This window comes from Amblyraja radiata, chromosome 9 (assembly GCF_010909765.2).
Source record: "Amblyraja radiata isolate CabotCenter1 chromosome 9, sAmbRad1.1.pri, whole genome shotgun sequence".
Classification (NCBI taxonomy): Eukaryota; Metazoa; Chordata; class Chondrichthyes; order Rajiformes; family Rajidae; genus Amblyraja; species Amblyraja radiata.
In genome coordinates this window covers 65234747-65251984 of record NC_045964.1, presented here as the reverse complement: position 1 = coordinate 65251984, position 17238 = coordinate 65234747, and the positions used below count along the sequence as shown (strand labels likewise).

At 46.3% G+C, this 17238-nt stretch overlaps 1 long non-coding RNA gene across 1 annotated transcript; it reads left to right on the top strand.

Annotated features, from left to right (window-relative positions):
* The first annotated feature begins 1609 nt into the window (after nt 1-1609).
* Nucleotides 1610-16688, top strand: LOC116977356. Its single transcript, XR_004413205.1, has 3 exons — nt 1610-1621; nt 1780-1937; nt 16497-16688. It is a non-coding gene; the product is annotated as an uncharacterized LOC116977356 (long non-coding RNA).
* Nucleotides 16689-17238: the final 550 nt, after the last annotated feature.

Here is a 17238-nt window from a genome sequence, read left to right as displayed (position 1 = left end):
ATTAAAGATGGAATAGCAGCGCATTTGGAAAGTGGTGAAATCATTGGACAAAGTCAGCATGGATTTATGAAAGGTAAATCATGTCTTGACGAATCTTATAGAATTTTTCGAGGATGTAACTAGTACAGTGGATAATGGAGAACCAGTGGATGTGTTATATCTGGATTTTCAGAAGGCTTTCGACAAGGTCCCACATAAGAGATTAGTATGCAAACTTAAAGCACACGGTTTTGGGGGTTCAGTATTGATGTGGATAGAGAACTGGCTGGCAGAGAGGAAGCAAAGATTAGGAGTAAGATTAGGAGTAAACGGGTCCTTTTCACAATGGCAGGCAGTGACTAGTGGGGTACCGCAAGGCTCGGTGCTGGGATCCCAGCTATTTACAATATATATTAATGATTTGGACGAGGGAATTAAATGCAATATCTCCAAGTTTGCGGATGACACGAAGCTGGGGGGCAGTGTGAGCTGCGAGGATGCTAGGAGGCTGCGAGGAGGATGCCAGGAGGCTGCAAGGTGACTTGGATAGGTTGGGTGAGTGGGCAAATGCATGGCAGATGTGGATAAATGTGAGGTTATCCACTTTGGTGGCAAAAACAGTAAAGTAGACTATTATCTGAATGGTGGCTGATTAGGAAAAGGGGAGATGCAACGAGACCTGGGTGTCATGGTACACCAGTCAGTGAAAGTAGGCATGCAGGTGCAGCAGGCAGTGAAGAAAGCGAATGGTATGTTAGTATTCATAGCAAAAGGATTTGAGTATAGGAGCAGGGAGGTTCTACTGCAGTTGTACAGGGTCTTGGTGAGACCACACCTGTAGTATTGCGTACAGTTTTGGTCTCCTAATCTGAGGAAAGACATTCTTGCCATAGAGGGAGTACAGAGAAGGTGCACCAGACTGATTCCTGGGATGTCAGGACTTTCATATGAAGAAAGGCTGGATAGACTCGGCTTGTACTCGCTAGAATTTAGAAGATTGAGGGGGGATCTTATAGAAACGTACAAAATTCTTAAGGGGTTGGACAGGCTAGATGCAGGAAGATTGTTCCCGATGTTGGGGAAGCCCAGAACAATGGGTCACATTTTAAGGATAAAGGGGAAGTCTTTTAGGACTGAGATGAGAAAAACATTATCACACAGAGAGTGGTGAATCTCTGGAATTCTCTGCCACAGAAGGTAGTTGATGCCAGTTCATTGGCTATATTTAAGAGGGAGTTAGATGTGGCCCTTGTGGCTAAGGGGATCAGTGGGTATGGAGGGAAGGCAGGTACCGGATATACTGAGTTGGATGATCAGCCATGATCATTTTGAATGGCGGTGCAGGCTCAAAGGGCAGAATGGCCTACTCCTGCACCTATTTTCTATGTTTCTAACCTCTGACACCTGTACTAATCAAGAATCTATCTATCTCTGCCATAAAAATATCCACTGACCTGGTCTCCATAGCCTTCTGTGGCAAAGAATTCCACAGATTCACATACCTCTGTCTAAAGAGCTCACCAGGATGTCCCAACCAAGATATCTCTAAACTCAGGGTAATTTTTCACCTCAGGATTAAACTTGAACTCGGCTGAACCTTTCCATCGCGGTGTCTTATCCCAGGGCAGAACCTCAGTAGAAGGTGGGGACAAGTGGAAGAGCTAATCTGAACATCTCTACCAAGTTATTTTCATGCATTCTAAACTCAGGGTCATTTTTTCACCTCAGGATTAAACTTGAGCTCGGCTGAACTTTTCCATCGTGGTGTCTGTGAACCCAGGGTAGAACCTCACGAGGAAGGAGCCGCCATCTTAGCGGGAAGGCGGGAAGCTCGCGCCGCGCGGCCGCTTCAAACGGTGACCAACGGTCGGCGGCGGTGGACAGGGCGGCGGGTTGTCTTCTTGTGCATCGCTAACGGCGGACCAAAAAGCCGCTCGGAGTCACCGTGTAATTAGACGGTAAATACCACCATACCAACCGCGGCGTCTGGGCCTTCAACCCCCCTCGACTCGCCATTGCTACCGCGTCCGCCTCCCTCCCGTCCCGCTCACCTTTATCTGTCAAATAGACACAAAATTGCTGGAGCAACTCAGCGGAATAGGCAGCATCTCTGGGTGGGTAACGCTTCAGGTCGAGACCCTTCAGACTGAGACATCATTCCTTCTCTACAGAGATGTTGCCTGACCCGCTGAGTTGCTCCAGCATTTTGAATCTCTCTTCGGTATAAACCAGCATCTGTAGTTCCATCCTACACATTTTATCTTAATCTTCCGCTATCTCAAACCTCCCTGTCTTCTACTTCGTATTGAACTCTCTCTGCGTTGTTTTATTTTGCTTCTTTCCTAATTCTCAGGTTCCGCTCGTGTGTTTAAAACTATATCCCGCAATCTTTCCGATTCGCCTCCTCATCATTGTTTCCTCAAATCAATTTTTTAAATTGCAACGAACCTACGCTCTTATTTTGTGAGACCCCAAGTCTTGCATCAGTTGGCTTTTGTTACACAGTTTTACATCCACTGCTTTATCACACCTATTGAACAGTTACCAAAAACCCCCCCATAATAATAATCTGAAGAAGGGTTTCGGCCCGAAACGTTGCCTATTTCCTTCGCTCCATAGATGCTGCTGCACCCGCTGAGTTTCTCCAGCTTTTTTGTGTACCCTCCATAATAAGCACGTGTGCTGCTGTTAATTTCAAAGTTGTCCTTAAGCATGTATATTTCTGGCAGGAACAGTTGTGTTTGTTTGCTTGTGATATTGCTCCAGTGAAACATTGTATGCCAGAAAACGTCAATGCCGTGCATAAAAGCAGCTGGGTTTTTCTTGAAGTAGTAATGTTACAAAATTTTGAGATTTAAAAAAATCAAGTCTGCAATTTATCCATCAGATAAAGCACAAAAAATAAGTTTAATTTGACACCTAATTCACTTTCATATCTTCAGTATTAAAAAAGTTATGGCCATTTTCATACTCGTAAATTAGCACCTTGTTCCCTATTGATTTTCCATTGGCTTAACACAAAAGCTGTGATCGAGGACAGTGAAATGGCCATAACTTTCTTAAAAATTAAGATAACTGAAAGAAATGTTCAGTTATTACTAGACTAAGTGGGACCCGTTGGGTCCCATTTTCACACAGGAGGGCTGGTCCCCCGACGCAATATTCCACCTCTCCACCAATTCCAATATTGGTGGCCAGTGGGGTGGGGGGGGGCTATCTGGAGTGCTGGTATGGGTTCTTGGGTTGGCAGCTCAGTCCCTCAAGCCTGATCTGCTGGCAGCTCACTCACGGCTGGTGGGCTGGCAGTTGACTCATGACTATTCCTTGAAATTCCATTTTAAGCAGGGTGCAAGGCCACCAAATTCAAGTGCAGTTTCTTACCACTTCAAGCAGGGTGCAAGGCCACCAAATTAAAGTGCAGTTTCATACCACTTCAAACTGGATCCAAGGCCACCAAATTCAAGTACAGTTTCATACCACTTTCGGCAGGGTGCAAGGCCACCAAATTAATATGGGGGGTTTTTGGTAACTGGTCAACGGAGGATGCCATCAACATAGCTCTACATTCTGCACTGACACATCTGGAGCGCCCTGGCTCATATGTGAGGATGTTATTTGTAGATTTTAGTTCTGCATTTAATACCATCATCCCCAGCACAATGGTGGACAAACTGTCTGATCTGGGTGTTAATGCAAACACATGCAGATGGATTAAAGACTTCTTAACAGACCGCCCACAGACTGTCAGGATAGGGTCCAATTACTCCCCAGTCCTGACGCTCAGCACAGGAGCGCCACAAGGTTGTGTGTTGAGTCCCATCTTGTATACAATATACACTTATGACTGTACACCAACACACAGTACAAACAGGATCATCAAGTTTGCGGACGACGCGACTGTGGTGGGACTGATAAACAACAACGACGAGTCTGCCTACAGAGATGAAGTCCATAAACTGACTGTCTGGTGTACCAAAAACAACCTGGTACTCAACCCATCAAAGACAAAAAAAAAGGTTGTTGACTTCAGGAGGAAGAAGAGAGAGGAACCTGCTCCTTTATACATCAAAGGAGACATGGTGGAGAGAGTCACTGGCTTTAAGTTCCTGGGAATAAACATCTCCCAGGACCTCAAATGGCAAATGAACACCGTCACTCTCGTGAAGAAGTCACAGCAGCGGCTGTATTTCCTGAGGTCTCTGCGGAGAGCAAACGTCTCACAGCCGCTGCTGATGTCCTTCTACCGATGCGCCGTGGAAAGTATCCTCTCCTATGGCATCCTGGTGTGGTTTGCTAGCTGCACTGTGGCTGAGATGAGGGCGCTGCAGAGAGTTATAAAAACTGCACAGAGCATTACAAACACTCAACTGCCCTCCTTGGATGATATATATAGGGCCCGATGCTTGCGCCGGGCCACAAACATCAAGCAGGACACATCGCACCTTGCCAACCACCTTTTCACTCTGCTACCCTCTGGGAGGCGATTCAGGTCTCTGAAGGCTCGCACCGGAAGACTAAAAAATAGTTTCTACCCATGTGCGATAAAATAACTTAATTCCAACAGAGAACACTGGGGAAGCAAAATGTAATTCCAAGAAATGCAACATTCTTTTTAAATTCTTTTAAAATACTTAGAAACATAGAAAATAGGTGCAGGAGTAGGCCATTCGGCCCTTTGAGCCTGCACCGCCATTCAATATGATCATGGCTGATCATCCAACTCAGTATCCTGTACCTGCCTTCTCTCCATACCCCCTGATCCCTTTAGCCACAAGGGCCCCATCTAACTCCCTCTTAAATATAGCCAATGAACTGGCCTCAACTACCTTCTGCGGCAGAGAATTCCAGAGATTCACCACTCTCTGTGGGAAAAAAGTTTTCCTCATCTCGGTCCTAAAAGATTTCCCATTTATCCTTAAACTGTGACCCCTTGTTCTGGACTTCCCCAACATCGGGAACAATCTTCCTGCATCTAGCCTGTCCAACCCCTTAAGAATTTTGTAAGTTTCTATAAGATCCCCCCTCAATCTTCTAAATTCTAGTGAGTACAAACCGAGTCTATCCAGTCTTTCTTCACATGAAAGTCCTGACATCCCAGGAATCAGTCTGGTGAACCTTCTCTGTACTCCCTCTATGGCAAGAATGTCTTTCCTTATTTATTATTTTTACTAATAAGTGTACATATGTGTCAATGGTTGTCGTGTTTGTATTTTTTAACTGGAGGAGATGCAATGGAATTTCGTTGCACAGTATTGTGCAATGACAATAAACGTATTCATTCATTCAAGTGCAGTTTCATACCACTTCAAGCAAGATGCAAGGCCGCCAAATTCAAGTGCAGTTTCATTCCACTTCAAGCAGGGTGCAAGGCCACCAAATTCGTGCAGTTTCATTCCATTTCAAGCAGGGTGCAAGGCCACCTAATTCAAATGCAGCTTCATACCATTTCATGCAGGGTGAAACCACCATAAAACCAGACAAAACACCAAACTCACAATTCAGTAGACATTCAGTGTGTTCAGTTGATTCACAGCTCAGACAGAGTCGTGACCTCTCCCTTCCCCATCATGCAGAGACTGAGCCACACCCACACTTCCGGGTTTCATAACCCCTCCCCCTCTCACCGGAAAAGGTGTGACTTTCATGGCATGATTGACAGGAGAGAGATTCTCAGCATTTTTTAAACACTAATAACACTTTTATTTTTCATTGATGGGAAGAATTCTCTGCACCCGCTCAGCGGAGGGGGACTGAGTAAGATGGCCAAAACTCACAGCCGTAAGTGGTAGCGTTTTATCTAAAATCAATATAGGGTGCTAACAGGAAGTAAGTGCATTTGCAGTAGTACCTTTTAACTTCAAGCCAAAGCACCTAAGCCGCCATTGGCAGTGCCTTTCAACGTCAAACCAAAGCACCCAAGCAACTATTTGCAGTAAGTAGTGCCTTTCAACTTCAAGCCACAGCACCTAAGCCACCATTTGCAGTAAGTAGTGCCTTTCAACTTCAAGCCAAAGCACCCAAGCCACCATTTGCAGTAAATAGTGCCTTTCAACTTCATGCCACCATTTGCAGTAAGTAGTGCCTTTCAACTTCAAGCCAAAACACCCAAGCCACCATTTGCAATAAGTAGTGCCTTTCAACTTAAAGCCAAAGCACCCAAGCCACCATTTGCAGTAAGTAGTGCCTTTCAACCTCAAGCAAAGCACCCAAGCCACGATTTGCAGTAAGTAGTGCCTTTCAACTTCAAGCCAAAGCACCCAAGCTGCCATTTGCAGTTAATAGTGCCTTTCAACTTCAAGCCAAAGCACGCAAGCCACCATTTGCAGTAAGTAGTGCCTTTCAACATCAAGCCAAAGCACCCAAGCCACCATTTGCAGTAAGTAGTGCCTTTCAACTTCAAGCCAAAGCACCCAAGCCACGATTTGCAATAAGTAGTGCCTTTCAACTTCAAGCCAAAGCACCCAAGCCGCCATTTGCAGTAAATAGTGCCTTTCAACTTCAAGCCAAAGCACGCAAGCCACCATTTGCAGTAAGTAGTGCCTTTCAACATCAAGCCAAAGCACCCAAGCCACCATTTGCAGTAAGTAGTGCCTTTCAACTTCAAGCCAAAGCACCCAAGCCACCATTTGCAGTAAGTAGTGCCTTTCAACTTCAAGCAAAGTACCCGCCACCATTTGCAGTAAGTAGTGACTTTCAACTTCAAGCCAAAGCACCCAAGCCACCATTTGCAGTAAGTAGTGCCTTTCAACCTCATGCCACCAGTTGCAGTAAGTAGTTTCTTGCACCTTCAAGCCAAAGCACCCAAGCCACCATTTGCAGTAAGAAGTCCCTTTCAACTTCAAGCCAAAACACCCAAGCCACCATTTGCAGTAAGTAGTGCCTTTCAACTTCAAGCAAAGCACCCAAGCCACCATTTGCAGTAAGTAATGCCTTTAAACTTCAAGCCAAAGCACCCAAGCCACCATTTGCAGTAAGTAGTGCCTTTCAACTTCAAGCCAAAGCTCCCAAGCCACCATTTGCAGTAAGTAGTGCCTTTCAACTTCAAGCCAAAGCTCCCAAGCCACTATTTGCAGTAAGTAGTGCCTTTCAACCTCATGCCACCAGTTGCAGTAAGTAGTTTCTTGCACCTTCAAGCCAAAGCACCCAAGCCACCATTTGCAGTAAGAAGTCCCTTTCAACTTCAAGCCAAAACACCCAAGCCACCATTTGCAGTAAGTAGTGCCTTTCAACTTCAAGCAAAGCACCCAAGCCACCATTTGCAGTAAGTAATGCCTTTAAACTTCAAGCCAAAGCACCCAAGCCACCATTTGCAGTAAGTAGTGCCTTTCAACTTCAAGCCAAAGCTCCCAAGCCACCATTTGCAGTAAGTAGTGCCTTTCAACTTCAAGCCAAAGCACCCCAGCCACCATTTGCAGTAAGTAGTGCCTTTCAACTTCAAGCCAAAGCTCCCAAGCCACCATTTGCAGTGTTGTGCCTTTCAACTTCAAACCAACTCCCAAGCCACCATTTGCAGTAAGTAGTGCCTTTCAACTTCAAGCCAAAGCTCCCAAGCCACTATTTGCAGTAAGTAGTGCCTTTCAACTTGAAGCCAAATCACCCAAACAACCATTTGAAGGCAGTGCCTTTTTACTTCAAACAAACCATATTTTCATTTTCAAACCACATTAAAGGGCTCACAGTTGTGTAGACATTTGTTCAGTGTTATTCAGAGCTCAGAGAGATGTGACCCTTGGCTTCATCCATCTTGCAGAGACTGAGTGAGGCACACCATTTCCTGGTTTTATAGTCCCTCCCCCTCCCTCCAGCAGGGGCAGCAGAGAGAATGGTGATTTAAAAAAAAACCATTAATATCTCTGATTTGTCATCGATGGGAAAAATCCTCCGCACCCGTAAGGCGGAGGGGGCTCTGAGCGAGGTCGCCAAAAATGACGGCCATAGGTGGCGGCGTTCTGTCGGAAATCGCAGCACAGTGGGCCAAAAGCGGTCAAGATCAGAGTTTTAGTAATATAGATAGATTGAAGCATTCTGAAACAAATATGAGACAATCTTATGTGCACAAAAATGCTGGAGAAACTCAGCGGGTGCAGCAGCATCTATGGAGCGAAGGAAATAGGTGACGTTTCGGGCCAAAACCCTTCTTCAGAAACAATCTTACTTGGATGACCTGAAATTAAAGCATATAATAGTAAGATTAAACGAGAACTTACCAGTTCGAAGTTTGATCATTATTTTATGAGGAGTACGTTGAGGGAATACGTGAAGAACCCCGCCAGGACGCATGCGTGTCATTCTTCAAAGCAGCGGTGTGAAATCACAGATAACTGTAATGACTAAACATAGTAAGATCAGAGAAGAAGATACCAGTTGAGTATATGATCAAGGGTGGGAGCGGAGGGCACGTATTCCCTCAACGTACTCCTCATAAAATAATGATCAAACTTCGAACTGGTAAGTTCTCGTTTAATCTTACTATTTTACTTCGGAGTCACGTGAGTGACTACGTGAAGATTTTAAAGCTCTGATTCCATGCCATGGAAACGAGTCCATGCATCACGTCTGCCTTGATTATGGGGAGAATAGTGTTAACATTATTAGACATCAATACGATATTGAAAAAACAACGATAAATATATTAACACCAATTATTGCCCCTATTTATGGGGTAAAATTATATCACAGAACTTAAAATTGTTTCTGCAAATGTTCCAGGTTCAATTACTGGTTTGTTATAAAATCGTTGGAAAGTTTTCTCCGTTGACCATCCTGCTGTCTTGAGGATTTGGTCCATAGGAACATCCAACTTCATAGCTGCCGATGTAGCTGCAGCCCTGGTGGAGTGAGATTTAAAAATGTTAGTGTCTACTCCAGCCTTTATTAGGACCTGTTTTAGCCATCTCTAGATGGTCTGGACTGTCACTTTTTTGTGTGGCTGTTTGTAGCTGATTAAAAGTGCCATTTCTTTGCCTCTGATGATCTTAGTATACTCCATATATAATAGCAAGTGTGTTACAATACAGAGTCGATCATTGTCGGGTAGGCCCTGAATTCTATTTTTAGGCCTGCTGACCCCTGTCTGTTCTGTTTGACTAATTCATTGATGTGAAAAGTTAAATTTCCAGATGAAGTAGTCCTGTTGTCCAGCCTTAGTTTCTGTAACGACTGGACCCTTTGTGCCGTGACCAAGGCCATCAGCATGACTGTTTTCATAGTCAGTTTCTGTAGGGACAGAGCTGTAGCTGGAGACCAGTTTCTTAACATGGTCAGTACAATGCTCACATCCCATATTTGGGAGTACCTGGTTCTTGGGGGATTAACATTAAAAATGCCCCTCATGAGTTTAGTTACCAGGGGGTGTGTCCCAACAGAATGCCGCTCTGTTCCTTGCCACAGGTATGTTGACAGAGCACTTCTGGCGCAGTTGATGGCACTATGACTGAGCCTCTCATCGTAATGGAGGCTTGCCAGGAATTCCAGAACAGACGGGATGTTCATAGATCTGAGGGTGATGTTGTTGTTGTGACAGTACATTTCCCATTTCTTGATGTACACCAAGTACTGTTTTTTGGTGGACTGTCTGTGGGCCACTGAAATAATATCCACTGTTCGGTCCGTCAGTCCCAGGTGTAGTAGAGGTGCTTTCAAACTCTACAAATTAATAGGTTTATATAATTATGACATGGGTGACTTTCCCTTGTTACGGGATGAACCAGTAAATTAGGTCTAAGATGGATGGTGATGCGTGGTTCTAATACCATGTCGAGTATCACAGGGAACCATGGTTGAGTAGGCCAATCGGGTACTATCAAAATACCAGACGCAGAGTCTTGCTGTATTTTCCTTAATACCCGACTGATGAGGCAGAAAGGAGGGAATGCATAAATAAACAATTTCCCCCAATGCAGCGAAAATGCATCTGTTGCCGCTGCCCCAGGGTCTGGTTCCCATGAAACATAGTTCGATAACTGGTGATTGAGCCTGGATGCGAATAGATCGATATCTGGTGTTCCATACCATGCTGTAATTTCAGCAAATACATTTTTATCCAACATCCATTCGGTGTTTTCATTGAATTTGCATGACCTGGTGTCTGCCACTAAATTTAGTTTACCTGGTAAGTAGGTAGCTGATATCCAAATATCTCTCTGGATACACCATTGCCAAATTGTGTTGGCCAGATTGTCACATGATGTCGATTTGTTTCCACCCATATGGTTGATATATGCTACCACGGTGGTGTTGTCAATTTGTAGTCTAACATGCTGGTGATATAACCCAGAACAATATGACTTAAGGCCATGGAATGCACTTAACATTTCCAGGTAGTTTATGCCCAGTGTTTGTAATAATGATGCCTCCTGTGCATTCCATCTCCCTCCACAGCTGGAGATGGAATTGGTAGCACCCCAACCAAGTGCACTGGCATCAGTTTGTAGTACAGGTGCACAACCTTTTATCCGAAAGCCTTGGGACCAGACACTTTTCGTAATTCAGAATTTGTCGGTCTTCGGAATGGAAATTTTTTAGCGTAGATTTTAAAGGCTGGCTCAGTGGTAGAGTGCTCGGCTCATATCCGCAAGGTCGCGAGTTTGCGCCTTGATCCCGGCAGTAAACTCGGTCGCGAGTTTGGGTCTTCAATGTAGTTTTTTCTTGCAGAATAAATGTTTGTATGAAATGCAGTGTAGGAGAGGTGTACTGACTGTGTGGGCAGAACTTTGGAAGTGATTGCCCACCAGTCTAAAAAGCCGCTGTGTCTCCCTGTCCCTGGGGTAGCAGGGGGCGATCAAATAGCACAATACCCCTCTCCCCCTCCAACTCCAGAGGAATCCGCTCCCCGATGGGCCGCTACGGCGACAAGTGGCAGTTTGCCCACAACCCGAGCTGCGCCCCCTCATCCGCCACCCCAAGAACAAGACGTACCTTGCACACCATCAGCTTCTGCCCCTACGTGTTCCTCTGGAGTTGGAGCGGGGCTGGGCTGGAGTTGCTGCTGGCTGTAGGTCTCTGGGATCTCCGTGCTTGCAGTGGGTCTGGGGGTCGGTGTCCCGTTGGTCCTGACGTCTCCGGCCACCCCCCTGGACAGGAGCTGAGACTGGGAATTGTACCGCCCTTGCCCCCTCCCTCTGCAACTGCAAACAACCCCATTCTCCTGCAAGGGCGGTACAGTTCCCGGAGGATGGCAGGTGGCCGGAGACATCAGGACCAACAGGAACCCGCTCCCCGATGGGCCCCTATGACGCCCTGAGCTACGCCCCGTCATCCCCAACCCAGGTTCCTCTGTAGTTGGAGCGGGGCTGGGCTGGGCTGCTGTTGGCTGTGGGTCTCTGGGATCTCCGTGCTTGCAGTGGGCCTGGTGGTCGGTGTCCCGATGAGGGGGCGCAGCTCGGGGAACGGCTTCTGGTGGTTCTGACGTCTCCGGCCAGTTTGCAGTTTTCCTCTGGAGTTGGAACGGGGCTGCGCTGCTGCTGGCTGTGGGTCTCTGGGATCTCCGTGCTTGCGGTGGGCCTGGGGGTCGGTGTCCCGTTGATCCTGACGTCTCCGGTGACTGGCACGGTCCTGCTGCAATCGCCGACGTGAAGACAGTGCAAAGCCCCCACGCCGGTGCAATGGGCGGGGAGCTGGAGAGGGGAGGGAAGGGGTCACACACATGGCCGGGAAGCAGAGGGGTGTAGGTGAGGTGAAACTGAAGGGAGCGAAAATCTGCTGCTGCCTGCCCCGCTGAGTTAAAAAGTTCCCACGCAAGACTCACGATACACTGTGTATCGTGAGTCTACCGTGGGAGCTTTTTAACTCAGCGGGCAGGCAGCAGCATATTGTCAATTATTAACCCTCCCGCATAATATAGCCTCGCCTTCTCTTTTATGAATGGGGATTTAGTTCCCCTTTCTTCGAGGACCGACCGGAGGTTCCGCTGTCACCTCTGCGGGCCGCCCTTGGTGAACGTTTTCAAGGACCTTTCTTCAAGGACCGAAAAAATGGCCGCTATTCGGAGGTTTTCGTTATTTGGATCTTCGGATAAAAGGTTGTGCACCTGTACCATAGACGTGTTGCTGATAATGATTGGATTGGAACAATGCCTAATGTTATCTTTCCACCATTTTAGTTCCATTATGGCCTTTGTTGGCAGCTTCATTGGTCTGTCAAAATGATCACCATTAATTTTGAGTGCTCGTATTTTAGCCCTCTGTAAATTTTGATAATGTAAAGGTCCGAATTGTGTGGCTGGAAACGCAGCCACTATTTTGCCAATTATTCTTGCTACCAGTCTGATGGATGGTTTAGTGATGTCAATGATTTTGCTGCAAGCCTCTATTAAGGCTGTAACCTTTTCTTTCGGCAAAGTCACTGACATGTGAACTGAGTTAATGGTGAATCCCAGATAATCCATTGTGGTTGAAGGCATTAATTTAGATTTAACTGGATGGATGATAAACCCCAGTTTTTCAAATAATTGTTTTGTGGCTGTTACCGTTTGTTTAGCCAATTCCAAAGTTTTGCCCACAATAAGTATGTCATCTAGATATGCTATTACCATGTGTTTTTGTTTCCGCAGAAATGCTAGGGCTGGTTTCAAAATTTTAGTGAACAGCCTGGGGGCTGATGTTAGGCCATTAGGTAGTGCCCTGTACTGCCAACGCTGACCCATCCAGTTGAATTTTAAATAACATCTGTGGTCATCTCTTATGGGTACTGTATAGTAAGCATCTTTTAAATCGATGCTTGCCATGTAGTAACCTTTGGAAATCAATTGCTTAGCAGTAACAAAGGTTTCCATCTTGAAATGAATATATTGTACGAAAGTATTCAAATTAGTCAAATGTATGATGATGCGGCAACCACCATCTTTCTTGTTTTGATAAAGATATTGGACACGAATTCCTGTGATTCGTGTTGGGTTTTCTCAATTACTCCTTTTTTATAAAGCCGCTGTAGTTCAGCGTGTGCTTTTGATTTTTCTTTGCCTGTAAGCACGAACATTCGGTTTGGTACATGCTGAACTGGAGGGTTATGTTTTAGTATAAATTCTATGGTATAACCCTGGATACTGCTTAAAATATAAGTGTCGGTAGTTAACTTATTCCCTGCATCCAGATAGAAGTGTAATCTCCCACCAACCTCCATGCTCCCTTAAATTCGTAAGGAACCAGACCCACCTACCTCCATGGTTACCAGTGGTAGGTTTATTACTTTTTCGGTATCCTCCGTGGACGTTGAGGCGCCGGTGTCTGCGTCTGTAGTTGGGTCGGTGATGGGGGTTTGCACATTTTCCAGGAAGGCCGGTCTGGGCCATGGCCTAAAAAAGACCGATGTTGAGTGTACCTGGCCTTCGAGCTTTCACCAGTTTGTCTTGTCCGACTGGTGGGTGCGTAGGGGTGCTGTTTCTGGCCGAAGTAGTTTTTAGACGTTGCTTTAATGAGCCCCAGGGTTTTAGCCTCTTCGTCAAATTCTTTTACCTGCTTGGATAAGTCACCTTCAAATAGTAATATTGGTGGTTTGGAGGTTCCAGGTTTGCACAGGCCTGCAAATTTGGGGTCTAAAGCCGGTTGGATGACACTCTTCCTAATACTATTTAACTCGTATTGGGAGTTGCAAAATAAAGCCAGTGCATCCTGGTGATCTTGTGTCATGTCTTTTTCGTTTATTGTGCGGGCGAAAGCCGTAATTCCCGCTGTTAGGACTTTCAGAACTTTCTGTAGTTTCAAGTCCCTGGCTCTGATTGATGCTCCGACATGTTTCCAAATACACTGGTTGACACTGGAAACATTCAGTGATTTGCAGTTCCCTGGTGGTAAGTGTCTTGCTGTGGTGTCCAATAATGCCTGTCCTTGTAGCTGATTGAATGACATGTAGTCGATACTTGCAGCTATTTTAGCTTCCAGGTTTTGGCCAGTTTGGTCAGGTTGAATGAACTGGGACACCATATCCAATAGGTTTTCTTGCACCCCATGCACACTAGGAGTATGTTCTGCACACTCCTCTTCAGGGTCAGCCCAGAATTGACCCCCCGTACTCCGCTCTGATGAGGGAGAAGCACTGTGCAGCCCTACAAGAGGTACTGCTGTAGGACTTACTAGCTGCCCACTGTGACTAGTCTCCATCTCCCGGAACCTGCCACTTTGGAGTATTTGCTCCAACAGCCGCTCCAACTGGCTCCAATGCTCTCGGGCACTGGCCACTCGCGGCTGCTCCTGTTCCTCAAGCTGCTCCAACCGGCTCCAATGCTCTCGGGCACTGGCCGCTCGCGGCTGCTCCTGCTCCTCAAGCCGCTCCAACCGGCCCCAATGCTCACGGGCACTGGCCGCTCGCGGCTGTTCAAAGTCGGACTCATCGGAGTCAACGACTCTTGTCAGTTTTTTGCTTCGCTTTACCGCCCGGCCGCGGTGTTGATTTGGCCGGTGCGGGGGCGAAGTCGGGCACAGCTGTTCCCATTACGGGAGATTGGTGTGCCGTTGGCCGCTGCTGGCTGCCCGCAACTCCGCGGTTCTCCCCCGCCAGCTTTTTCGCAGCCTTCTTGTTTTTCTTGGATCTGTCCATGCCTCCACCTGTGATAAAGTAAGTGGAAAGAACGCACAGTCTCCTTACCTGCTGTTCCCGGCTTTTAAATTCTGCCGCTAAGGGGAACGTCGTTCCCCCTGCTGTGACTCGTTGCAATGCGTGTAGCGATATGACAGGCATGCGTCCTGGCGGGGTTCTTCACCTAGTCACTCACGTGACTCCGAAGTAAAATTAGTTAGTTACCCAATTGTAGCTAATTCCAAACTTCAATTACTAGATCTAAACATCTATCCATTTCTTAAGAAAAGATTAACATTTTTAAATAGCCTAAGTGTCCAAATAACATTCACAAAGAATTCACAATAAAACATGATTTTTAAATCTCATTAACATTAATTTATAAGCGAAATGGAAGGAATTTAGTGTTCAATTGCTGTAAATTAATGGCCATTGTTGTGTGTAGGGGGAAGGGGGAAACTACCTTTCAGGGTCCCTACCTGGTCGGAGAGGCAGCTTTTCTCCGGGCTGCAGTTTCGACCCGTCCTCGCGGCCTACCAGCGGGCCTGGAGCGGTGTTTCCTGACGGGGTCCGCCCAGAACCACGGCTTCGGCGGCGGCACAGCGCTGGAGCGCTATCGTGGAGTGGGCGATGCCTTGCCTGGGTCGCCGCGCTGGAGCTCCGGTGAGCTGAAGACCGCCGGGAATAACATCGCGGAGCTGCGGGACTGTGGAGTGGCCGGCTGCGGGCGGCGGCGCTGACTTTACACCGGGAGCCTGGGATCTCGCGACGAGATCGCCAGTAGTGGAGCTCCAACCGGCGCGGCCTTGTTGGCTTTGGAAGCCGCGGCCTCCAGTACGGAAGCGGCCGTTCCAGGTGTCCCAAGCCGCTGCGAGGATTCTCCTGACGCCGGAGCACCATCACCCGGCGAAAGAACGGCCAGGAACATCGGGCCTCCGTAGAGGCAACTGTGGAGGCCTCAATTGGCTCGACTATGGGTGAACTGGGGTTGGGGACTGGACTTTGTGCCTTCCCTCATGGTGGGAGCCATTGTGGGGGGATGTTCTTTATGTTTAAATCTCTTATTAATGTTATGTCTGTATTCTTTCTTTATGTGCTGCATTGGCAAGAAGCATTTCACTACACCTAGGTGTATGTGACCAATAAATAACCTTTGAACCTTTGAACCTTTGTATCAGACAGCTAAGTTCACCCAATGACGGGTATTAAATAAATTACAAATTACTCAATCACCGATGAAAGGCCCCGTGAACGGGCCAATTCAAACTCCGCTCTATGATCTTTGCACCACCAGGATATCTCCCTCCTCCAATCACCGCGCTCTATCCTCAGTCCCACCCCCCTACTTCCGTCTCTGACCGACAACTCCCTCCTCCAATCATCGCGCTGCTTCATCATATCCCCCCCCCCCACTGCCTGCTGACCGACGTCTCTCTCGTCCAGTCGGCGCCCTTAATCATCAGTCCCACCCCCATTGACTCACCGAAAGCGGAGATTTTTAACGGATTTTCTTTTCACCGAATTTCAAAATCCAGATTACAAAACATGGGGCGGGGTTGTCCCCCACCTCTCAAAACATGGAGGGGATGTGTGTGTCCCCATCCCCCCCCCCCCGGGATTTACGCTCATGGCATGAAGTACAGAGGATTCTTCCAGCTGTCTGCCACAGGGAGCTCAAGTCAAGTGAACTCGCCATATTCTCTCCCCCCCCTAACGGCAAAACACTTGCTCCCTGAAGTGCAGTCTCAATTCCATCCATCTAGATGCACAGTGACATAATCCTCACCATGCAAAAACTTCAATAGAAATGTAGGAAGGAGGCAGCATCAATCACAAAATATGGACTTCCACAAACTCACTAAAGTTTTTCACTACCAACTGCATGAGATTGTGGAGCACCCTCAATTTATGTTATTAAATTAGGATTATTATTTTTCATGTATAAATTACTGCTGCTTTGAAAAATAACATTGTTAATTTATTCTTGTAGCATTTATGTATTTCAGAAACGTCAGCATGGACTGGATGTCGTCGATTGCAATAATCATCTTCATACTTTGTAATTTACTTCAGTTTCTGAATTTTACAGGTAGTGTATATATCTGGTTCTTTTTCTGTGCACTTTGTTGCAGTTTTCTCTACATGTATATAATGCTTAAAGTGTTGAAAACTGAAACCTTCAATAAAGTATGCTGTGGTAAACAAAGTTTGATACAAGTGGCCTAACATAATTTCCCCAATGGTCAACGATTCTTTATTATCACATGTACAGATGTACAGTGATCTTTTTTTTTGTATTCAGTTCAGTAAAGTATTCCCATATCTAAGCTCAAGACAATTTCCATCCAATGCACATCTAATACAAATTGCATATTTTATGAGCAATTTATTTAATACCCGTCATTGGGTGAACTTAGCTGTCTGATACACGTTACAAGACAAAAGTGCTAAGAGCTGTGTGCAATGTTTAATTCCTGACCAAGGCAGCAAAAAAAAACTGCTCTTCCTTGAATTATGTCAACATCTATTTTTGCCACATGAGGTGGCCCTTACTACTAAAGCATATTTTAATATCTCTTACAAAAAAGATGTTGCCTCTGAGAGTATAGCATTCTCTGAGCACTGCTGAATCATTAATCTAAAGAATATGGGTGACTTGAATTCAAGACTTATGACTGAGGTAATTATCAACACCGAGCCAAGGGCTCATGCAGTTTTCAAAGATCCACCCAAACATAATCACTTGCA